General features: G+C 34.9%; 1 pseudogene; it reads left to right on the plus strand.

Moving 5' to 3' along the window:
• The window catches only part of LOC116075427, a 58,050-nt pseudogene extending 53,357 nt beyond the window's left edge, over positions 1–4,693 (plus strand).
• The last annotated feature ends 7,146 nt before the right edge of the window (positions 4,694–11,839 follow it).

Here is an 11,839-nt window from a genome sequence, read left to right on the forward strand (position 1 = left end):
CCTGGCTGTCCTGGAACTCACTCTGTAGACCAGGCTGGCCTTGAACTCAGAAATCCACCTGCCTCTAGCCTCCCAAGTGCTGGGATTAAAGGCGTGCACCACCACCGCCCATCAAACATTATATTTTAACAATAAATAATTTAGATTCTAGAGAGAGCTTCCTTCAGAATATTAGAAAAGTGATTTAATGTGTCTTCATATTGAATTCACTTTACTAATGCCTTTTATTGTAGTAATTTCTGAATAAAGGAATTTTCATTCTTTACTGTCAAAATTATTTAGCTCATTGCAAGTCTAGCCCAACTTTTTCATTCTTACTTATACAAAAAAAATGATAAAAGTGCAAAAATTCATAGTTCCATAGCGTTAAATGTTTGTCATTCATATATGATAGTAGATTCCATAATGGTTGCCAGCGTAACAAAAGTAAAACTTTAAATGGTTTTCAGATGATATCCTATGGCTGAATATTGCCCCATTTACACAATACACCCTGGGTTCCTACACTTCTTAATAGAGGCTCCTAGAGGCACAATCCGTGAAAATGTTCTAGTTATTAGTCATAGGACTACAGAGGAAATGGGGCAAATGCTACTTACTCATCATTCTAAGTAATCATTTACAATTGTGAAAAAAGATACACATTATTCACATGAAGATATATAACTATTATAATGAAGTATCCATGATGATATTAGGCCATCTGAAGTAGAGGATACAGGTATCACTATACTAAAATTCACATAGCTTGGCCTTGAGGTAGGGGCAGGGTGGCTTGATGGATACATTTTCTTGCCATACAAGCTGATAATCTGACTTCACCATCCTCAGAAATCATCTAAAAAAGATTCAGTAGAAGAAGCTTCTATAATCCTGGTTTGATCCTATGCAAGGAATAGGAGAATATAGTTGCCAGGAACCCAACTAGGCTAAATTATGGAACTATGAAAATATCTTATCTCAAATGAGAAAGAAGTATGAGAATTAATAACCAAGGGTTGTCCTCTTACCTCCACATGCAAACTATGCATGTGCATCAAAATCCCATATACAAGCATACACACGCACACACACACACACACACACACACACACACCATATGTGTATATAAAATAAACGACTAAAATCAAACTGTTTATATTTATTAATTTTACTCAAGATGTTTCAGTAACTTTGTCTCTTGTGAGGCAAGCTAATATAATACTCTAGGGTTCACTTTGAGAATGCAGGACCAGAGAGCTGTTGAGACAATGGAGAAACAAGCTATTGATCATATGAGTAAGAAAAATAGGAGATATTCAACACAGACTATGGCCTGTGGTTTGTGGGAAAGCGTGATTGTATTAAGTGGGTAGCAGAATGCACTGCTGGGATGCAGGAACTCTTGTGTTGTTTTACGTTCTTTTACTATCACCTGATTAAGGTTTCCCCTGTCCATCCTCCTCTGCCCTCCACCTCTTCCTTCCTATCCAGGTCTACCTCCTTTCTGTCTTATTAGAAAACAAGCAAGCAGGGCTGGAGAGATGTCTCAGCAATCAAGAACACGGCTTGCTCTTCCAGAGGCCATAAGTGTAAACACAAATTTATCAATGAAGCAGCTAAAACAAACAAACAAACAAAAAAACAAAAACAAAATTTAAGTCCATTAAGTTTAAGGTAGTTATATTGCACTACATAATGCAAGTCTGTTTCAGTTTCAAACAAGCTCTTGGTCAATTCCTGGAAAAAGGAAGAATTCTACTCCTGGGTTTCTTTGGATTCAAAAAACTATTACACCCCTTTCCTTGGAATTCTCACTTGCCTGCTTTAGGTTTTAAAGCCCAGAACTGTGCATAGGACAGTTGCTTAGAATATGTATTTCTATTTAGGTAACTGTCTAGCAAGTTCTATATCATGGAGACTCCACTGCAATAGTGATAAGAACTGCATGGTATTGGTACAGAGACAGGCAGATAGATCAAAATGGAACAGAATTGAAGACCCGGAAATGAACTGTTAGTCACCTGACCCTCTGGAAATTCCCAGATAGAGTTCAAATACGTGTCATGCTTGCTAGCCAATAGATGTAAAGGCTAATATGCTTAGCCAATAAGTTTGAGCTGTAACCTTGCTGATGTAATCTGTGTCTCTAAAAGGTATAAAAACTGCTTGTAATAACCATTCCAGGTCACCTTCTGGCCACTCACCTTAAGGCTCCACCCAACATGCTGATAAATAAACCTGTTGCTTTTGCATCAATCTGCATCTTTGTGTCTCACTAGGGGTCATCTCCAAGTAAGTACCACTGACCAAAGTTCAGGGTCTTACAATACTGGCCTGATTTTGGTCCACTGATTTCTCAGTAAGTTTGGCAAGGACAAGATATATGAAGGCCAAATGGAGGTGGCTGGAGATAAGAACAGTATGGAAAACATTGTAATCTATGAAAGCCAAAGGTAGTTGGAGATAAATAAAATTTGGAAAACACTGTAATCTATGAAGGCCAAATGGAAGTAGCTAGAGATGAATACACTGTGAAAAGCATTGATGGTCAGCCTAGTGCCTTTACTTGTCATTGGGATGAAGGTCTTGCCTGGACCAAAATTAGCAATAAAAATTTGGGGCCCCAAGTGGAATTGTATATAAAGTCTTTTCCTAACAGTGTGAAGAAAGGTTCTGATTCTGATTCTGAAAGCAAGGAGTTTAATACAGAAGTACATATAAAGCATATTTTGGATAAAATGATACAAGTTATGTCTTACCAAGTAGAGGAAGACAGAGATGAAATTCTCTCAATACATAAAGAATAACATGGCCCCAGATATGGATGTTGAGGTATAAGAAAGCTCATGCTGCTGCACTAGAGAATATAGTCTAGCAGAAGCCACCTCCATTTGGCCTTCATAGATTACTATGCTGTCTGTATTGTATGGAAGTCCCAAACAGAAGTTAAGAAGAGGTTGAACTATCCCCAAATGCCACTTGCCCAGAAAAAAAAAGATTAGGTAGTTCAAAAACAGACAAGTTTTCTCAGAGTCAGGAACAGGCTGCTAAGATCTAAAACAAATTTATCAATGAAGCAGCTAAAACAAAAAAACGAAAACAAAATTTAAGTCCATTAAGTTTGAGGTAATTATATTGCACTACATAATGCAAGTCTGTTTCAGTCCCATACAAGCTCTTAGTCAATTCGTGGAAAAAGGAAGAATTCTACTCCTGGGTTTCTTTGGATTCAAAAAACTATTACACCCCTTTCCTTGGAATTCTCACTTGCCTGCTTTAGGTTTTAAAGCCCAGAACCTTGCCTAGGACAGTTGCTTAGAATATGTGTTTCTATCTAGGTAACTGTCTAGCAAGTTCTATATCATGGAGACTCCACTGCAATACCTCCCCCCTTGCCCTCAGTATATACTGTGCTCACTGGCTGCTCATGGAGACCCTGTAATGACTTTAAATCTTACATGCTCTGCCATGTCTTAACTCTTTGATTATACTTGTAGCTCTTTCTTTCCTGTACTCCTGTCCTGACCATACTGAACCTCTAGGTATTTTTTACCATACCAGGACATCCCTGGCACATTGCATTCTTACTTTTCTCCTGTTGCCGACTATCTGGAGACACTCTTGTGACTTACAAGTCTGCTCCTAGATAAAACTTTCCAAGCTCTTCTTGTAGCCACCTTTCCCCATCTTTCTTTTTGGATTAATTATGTGACAAGGAGTTTCCTGGGTCCTACAACACAGACCTCTCTCTATTCACCCCACGAATGGAAGCCATGAGTGATGTAAGTATGGATTCCACCAAAATCCAACTTGGTGAACCAATGAATTTTAGTGGGGTTAATTATAGGATTTGGGTTCCATACAGGAGCAGAATTGACTCAAAGAGAGCTATAGTACCAAAGTACACCCCGGCTTGGGTGACAGCTCACAAAGTTTGGGAATCTGGAGCACACTCCACAGCCTTCCGGCTGAGTCTTCTTGGCAGTGTGTGTTTGTTTTTCTGAGAGAGACTCTCAGATTTCAGATTTTCGTTGCTTATTCTAGTGAATAATGTCAGCTTCAGGGACTTCTGGAAGCTATTTTTGAGTTGTTTACCTCCCCGATTGAAGAGCTGCTGTGTAGGACGAAATGCTTTAATCTTGCAGGGAAGTTTTCCACAGCATCCTTTCATATTTTGTACTTGCCCTTGGATGTTTATTATATGTTTTCCCAGTAGCTGCTAGTTTATATGGAGTCAGGTTTACTTATCTTTTAACAATTATTTTGCTCTATCTGCAGTAAACTTGTTTCATAGTAACCTTTCATTAATCCCTTAATGTATAATGAAATAAGTAATGAATAAGAATAAACATAAGAATACTTCAGGTAGTACAAGTCCTTAAAGACTAGAGCAACTTAAGCTGATGCCATAAAATAAAACAAAGTATGCAGAGATTTATGTTAGTTTATATTTTTTATGTCCATAGTCTAGCTAGCCTTTTCCTTACTGAATGCTATTTTACCATTGGTAATAAACTAATATTTATTTTTTCTTAAAATCTTTGGCTATAGTCTGTTATAGATATATTTACTCTCAATTTCTTAGATATATTTCTTAATTCTCCCCTTGTTCTCTGTTCATTTGAAGATTTCAGTCATTGAACATGACACAGAACAACTCTCAGGGAACCAGAGACTGTCTGACTCCCTCACAGCTCACTGGGAGATGTAGTGATTTCCAATCTCACAAGAAGAGTGTCAGGTCACACAGAGAGAATGGCTGTGATCTCAAAATATCTTTAAGAAAAAGTCAACAGCAGAGTTACTGGTCGATATTTTCCAGACAAGTGAGGCTTATCTGCAAAGCAAAAGTTAGCTTGTAGAATCCCAAAGTAGATTTATAATTGCTGAAAATATATACAGAAGCCACATTTAGAGACACTTTATGATGCTTAAAGAATGAAAAATGTCAATGATTTGTTTTTTGTATGATAGAACTTGTTTTAAATTTGCAGATAAACTAAAATAACTAGGAACAATTGCCTAGTCAGCATTCACTGTATTAACAAATATGAGTCTTGTGTAATTTAGAAATGGTCAAGTTCTGCAGTGTATAAATCTTCCAAATGAGGTGTACATACAATGTAATCTCAGGTAACTTAGCTTCCTGAGGAACTCCTAGTTAATGAACTCATATGAACCTGCATGAATGTGGTTGGTTTGCATTTGCAATACACAATAGCAAATAAATTCACCAGATTGGTACCAGGTGTCACATCATACTTAGCTTCCAGTTTAAATGAGTAAGTCACAAGGCAAGTTGATTTCTAATGTCTCACTTAACTATTCTAAGAAATATTAGGTATATTTAATTTTAGCATGAAATCATTTTGATTAACATAAGTACTTAACTATTACAAAATAGAAACTATACCTGAGAGTCAGCAATTACAAAATACTTATGGCAATAGCATGTGGTTACAAAATACTTATGGCAATAGCATGTGGTTCTTAGTTTTCAACATCTGTAAGAATGGTTGTTTTCTCTCTGGTTATATTCCATGTCCATTAAGAAGAACTCAAAGAGAAAATGAATCTTGACAATTATGTCTTACTCAGTAGAGAATGCCAGTCTGTAAGAGTAAGATAAGCTAATTTGCTATCTGTGAGTGATGTAGAAGGGTGTTAATTCTGTAAAGTAAATTCCATGATTTTCTAAGAACTCGGTATTTTCTACTCTTATTTTATCTACTTCTCTGTTGTACCCTAATCGCTTTGCTTGCTGCACGATTCACATTTCTTGGAACTGTTCCTGACCAACCGCCATGCTTCTTTTCAGCAGATTTACAGAGGATAAGCTTGATAAGATGTTTTTGAAAAGCAAAACACTCTAAATGCTTTTCATATCACTCTTGTGGTATTTCGGTTGATGTCTTTTCAGGTGAAATCCATGTAAATTTCCAAATATTATCAATTGCCATTCAATAGGTAATGGCTTAGAAAGAACATATATTTATATTGTTACTCCATTTTTTATTTATTTCCTATTTGGTATATGAGCATGCAACATATTTGTGCCCACATTAATTTAAAGTTATGATAGCTGTAAAGTTCTGTTTTGACCCTTGATGTTCACCCAAAATGAGAAATCCCCTGGACTGCCGGATATTCCCTGTGACAAAATGGACATATGATATTAATATATTAGTATTAAGTGGCAAAAATACTACAAATATATAAAAGCAAAAGTATTCAAGTTGAGTTAATAAAACATTTATCTTATGAAACCTTTCATATAATGCACATTGGCTTAGTATGATGGGAAAATTGCTGGAATTTACTTGGAGAAGAAGCCGACTACCAAATAACAGGCTCATAATAATTACAGTCAAATAACTGCTTATATATTATATGGAAGATTTGAAATATCTTAGATGAAACACTATATAAACTCAACTCTCAGCTCTCTATAGCCATTAAGTACTCTGTGCAGTGGAAATTAATGTTGCTTACTTGTACAAAGTATATGTCTAGTGTAACTGAAAACACTGGAGAATGATGTTCAGCTTTGTAGCTCCGCAACCCTTGCCATTATTCAGTGTCTATTTATATGCGGGGTTATTCTCTCTAGCTGCTAAAAGTTAGATGATTTCTTAGGAATTAACAGGGTGACGTACTAGTACAAAGTTAGCATATAGTGATGAATATCTATGTGCTTCCCATAAGATGATTAAAAATTAATATCTAACAGCATCTATTACAGTGAGTTCTTTGTATGTGCCCTTTCGTCTATTAATTTTCATCTTTAATTTGCAAACCACACATCCAATGGTCTGGCTTCAGCAATTAATATGTATTATTATTGATCTTATTTTTAGAGGAGTTTAAAAATCAAATCTTAATGTGTATAAGGTTTATAAATTCTTCAGTGAAATGAATGAATAATATAAAAAAGAAATGATACAGAGATTTCATCAGTCTTAAAGCTAATAAAGTGCTACAGATGCTTTTATCAACTGTGAGCAATAACTTCCACATATAGACAGATTAAAACAGACTATAAAAAATTAGTGAGTCAGCGTCTGGACAGATTGCCTTGCAAGCAAGATGATCTGAATTTTATGGACTGAACCATGTAAAAAATCATATACATATAAGTATCACTAAAAGGACTCAGAAGAGTATATTTATATATGTATGCATTTATAGAGATGTAATAACAACAATGAAAAAGAGGCCATGGGTTTGAGAGAGCAATGGATTAGGTATGTAGAAAGGGTAAGATGGAGGAAAGGGAAGGGGGAAATTATATAATTATTGTTTAGTTACAGTAAAATATTTCTAAAAATCTGGGCAAAATTATTTATTATTATAACCCTAGTTAGTGCTGGGAATCCAAAAATAGGACTTTGGTGCTACTGATAGTAAAACAAAACAGTAACTTTGAAAGCAGAACAAATTTGACTTCAAATACATGTAACATTTTGATTACTGAAATAATATTTCAGAAGAAACTTCAAAGTGAATTTTAATATCAATGAAAAACAAGGAATTGATTACATGATTGTATTAAATTTTTAATTTCAATATTATAATTTCCACAGTATTAGAAACTTGGAAGTTTAGATATAAAAATGTTTAATTATTGATTTTTTTATTAAAATTAGTGGCATTTTGGATTGCAGTACTACCAAACTACTATAGCTATGACTATATAAACAGGTGACAGAAAACTGCAGTTTTAATGGTGCCACAGAACAGCATTCATGTCTCAAAGCTTCTAGAAATTTACTAGAGAGATGTCAGTTAGCAAATAGTCAAGCGAATGAGATCCAAAAGTCGAAGTATAAACTGTCTAAACCCCATCTGACAGTTAATATACGCATGCATGAGGTAGGATTTCAGAGAGCCACAGTAACTGGGAGCCAGAGATTCTAGAATTCTACTATCGAAACCAGTTATTCATATAGCTATTATATGGCCATTCATAACTCTAGCTCATGTTAGGTAAACAGGCAGTAAAGTAGTCTAGTAGATCATATTTTGATATTGGAAAGAGCTATTCAATCATCTTACAAAAGAGAAGAGTTAACAAGAAATGTCCAGAACTTAAGGAAAGGGAAAATTAGATAATTTCAAGTCATTTACGTGATTGAGACTTGAAAAGGGAAACAGGAGAAGAATGCTTACCTAATGAAATAATGACTTGCATATCACAAAAACCTTAAGTACAAAATCCTGTGGACCATATGATTCCCTTTATTTAAAATGAACAGCATGATTACTAGCCAATAATATTGTAATTCAGAATCATAGAGACAAGTGGTAAGCTATTAATGGTAACAGTGTCATTATACACATGTATATCAAATATCATATTATATACGTAACTGTTATCATGTCAAAACATTAAACTAAAAATGCAGAGTAAAATGGACTGGATGAAGGACTGGATGTGTCAAGGGGAACAAACATTCATTAACTCAAAAGACCTTAATGCTACACAAAGAACTACAAAGAACTATAGGAAGCTATCAAATGCAGAAAGTGGGAAAAAATAGTCTTCCACAGGGAGGAACATACCAATTGTTATCTAATGGCAGATGGGCCACCTTAAGAATATACATGCACATAGTATTGTGCAGACTGAGCGTATTTTACTTAGGAATATGTGCATATACATTTATTCCTATGACAACAGTTAATGGAAGAAGGTGGTGCCATAAGAAGATGGTAGTTGTCACCTGTAATCTTAGCACTAGGGAGTCAGGGGCAGGTGCACTTCTGAGATTGAGGCTAGCTTGGTCTCCAGAGAGAACTCTAGGACAGCCACGGATATCCAGAGAAACCCTGTCTTGAAAAGCTAAAACAAGACAATAGGTCATAAAACTGAAAGAGAGCAATGGGGGTATGCATAGGAGGATTTGAAGAGGAGAAAGATCTATATTATAATCTCAAAATAAGATACAAGTATTTAAAATGATAATAAAATTGAGTAATTATCAAAGTCTGTGTATACAGTATGATAAAACTTAAATGTGATAAGAATAAATTATTTCTATGATGTAAGATAAACTTGTTTCCACTCAAGAGACTGGAAAAATTCAAAACACCATGGGTTTTTTAGATAGTTGCGCTGGTAAGAAACCTCTACCAAACCTGTTGAACTGAGTTTGCATACCATGATCCACATAGTGCCAGAAAGCACCAACTCCTACTAGGAGTCCTCTGACCTCTATCGGCTTGCCATGGCACTAGCTATGCATGGACTCCCATGCTCAGTATAATACGTTAACATGCCATTATAAAATTAAAAATAGTTCATGCTGATGGTATGTGATAAACAGATGCTAACATTGAGTCCCATCTGCACTACAACTTGTCATGATAGTCTCATCTCTTTGATTAAAAAGTTTGAATATACATACAAAAATATTAGCTCTGTTTTTCTGTTGTTTTTTTTTAATTATTATTTTTTTTTAATAAAAGCAAAAACAGTAAGTTGACTTTCCCAAGACCCCATGTGGGACAATGGCTAAGTCAGTTAGTTTAGAAAATATGGAACAGCAACTACCAGGACAAGAAACCACTCCCATTTGTTTTGCCACAGAAAGATGTGTAACCTTCATAGCTATGTGAACTTTCTTTTTTCTTCTGTGGAAAATATGAATGACACTAGTGCATTTTGAAACAATCCCAGTTTGAAGTACATTTAATCCATCAGTATCCTGGACTTTCGTGTCTCTCCCACTTGGTCTGTTAAGAATTTGCAGAGTGATTATGAAAAGTGTTGGATCCCTCAGGATTAAAAATTTGGGGGTCCAAACCTTAGGAATCAACAGGTTTTAGAGTGAGGCATAGCTGATACTGTCACACTTATTGTCCTCTTGTTGGAATTTGTTGACACCAATAAATCTATACAGCAGCCCTGGCATACACTGATTGAAATTGCCCTCTTACAAAACTATTACGAGTGTAGAAGTCTTTAGAAATATCTAGAAATCTCCATCCTTTGATTATCAACATTTTACTGAGTAAAGTTCTGAAACTCTTTACATTTGTAGAAATTGTGTAGTTGCAAACTGTTTGTTTACCAGACATCAAGGATGAAAAAAAAAAAAAGAAAAAAAAACAAAAACAAAAACTAAAAAAAGAATTTGTAATTTACTAAAAGTATTTAGATTTAAAAATAGTAATACAATATAAAACTAAAGAGAAGCTGGAGAGATTGCTTAGTGGTCCAGAGCACTGAGGGCTTTTCTAGAAGACCTGGGTTTGCCTCTCAGCACCCATATGGTGGCGGATTACCATTTTTAACTCCAGCTACAGCTCAGCATACACCATCTTTTGACACTATGGGCACTGTATATACTTGGTACACATAGATAGATACAAGCAGGTAATATACACATACACACATACACACATACAAACTCACAAACACAAACACACACACACTGACAGAGAGAGAGACAGAGAGAGAGACAGAGAGAGAGAGAGAGAGAGAGTGAACCAACAGACTTATGCCATAAATGGTAGTAAAACAAGGACAAATTTAGGTCTAGAAAAGAATCACTTTTAAGTTAGCTCTTAAAGCCTGATGTGGCTAAATACAAAATTCCCCAGTATGTGATGGCAAAAACCTATACAAAATGCAGACATATGAAAGATGATTTTTTTTTTCAGGACAAAGAACTAATATATGTAAATAATTTTGCAGTGCATAAATTAGAATTCATGGAGGTTGGTTGCTGAGGTCTTTTGTTCAGTGTTTGCATAAATAATGGCCCTATAAACAATTTGTTGTGAGTTTCTTTTTCCAGTGATAATTGGAGTCAATGCATAACCGAGAATTTTTAATGGCCATTTGGATCCTTGCAGATGGAAGAAATTAAATTCCAAATAAGAACATATTTAGCTTTTATTCCAACTTAATCCTGACTTCCAGGTGTCATTATCACTTCATTAGCCAAGGAAGTGATAAATAGCATGATGAATGAACTAATCATTTAATTTGATTTTCCTCTTTATGATTCCTATTTGTTTTTCTAAGTAGTCCCATCTCTATCAAGCATTATTTTAGTTACCTTTATTTATTTATTATTTTTGAGTGAGTACAATATAGAAAACAGAGTAATTTATGATTCAAATCCTATTTACATTTTTGGATTTCAGGTAAATATTGTTGACAACTTTATTGAGGCTTTCTATGCTGAGAGCATATTTTGATTGATGAAGAATAAATAATAGGTTCATCTTAAAGAAAACAAGTCTTGCTTGAACATACAAGTGTTCACCAATGAAGAAATTCCTTAGTAAATGTCAGTTCCTGGCTTTTTACTTGATTCTAGATAAGTGTTCTGACTTTATTTGGAATATATAAAGTATAGCTATGTTTAAGATTACTACATCATTAGAATAGTGAGGAAGATGCCATTTAAGGAAGATGCATTAGCTATGGAAACTGTTCATGAGGTGAGGAAACTGTTCAAGAGGCTTAAATAACCCTGGATGTTTTCTATTCAAATATTCTTATTTCACAGATGAAAAAAGTAAAGTTCAAAGTTTTAAGTGATTTCAACTGGGTGAATCACCCTGGTCTTGCAGCCAAGGGATGTTTCAAATGGATCTCTCTTCTGCACTTCCTTATAAAATATCTTCCTTGATTTGAAGCACCACTTAATGAAAATGTGCTTTTAAATTTGAAACACAATGTAGACACATAGAAATACTTGAACAGTGCTCTTATAGCCTATAAGATTAAATCATAGAAGAAAAAGCATCAGTCATCAGTGCCTTTGTGTGCTAATGATACTATTTTTCGATAACAAAATAGTTGATAAGTTAGTGTGTAATTTTTATCTGATACAGGCAGAAG

The sequence above is a fragment of the Mastomys coucha genome, unplaced genomic scaffold (genome assembly GCF_008632895.1).
Source record: "Mastomys coucha isolate ucsf_1 unplaced genomic scaffold, UCSF_Mcou_1 pScaffold3, whole genome shotgun sequence".
Classification (NCBI taxonomy): Eukaryota; Metazoa; Chordata; class Mammalia; order Rodentia; family Muridae; genus Mastomys; species Mastomys coucha.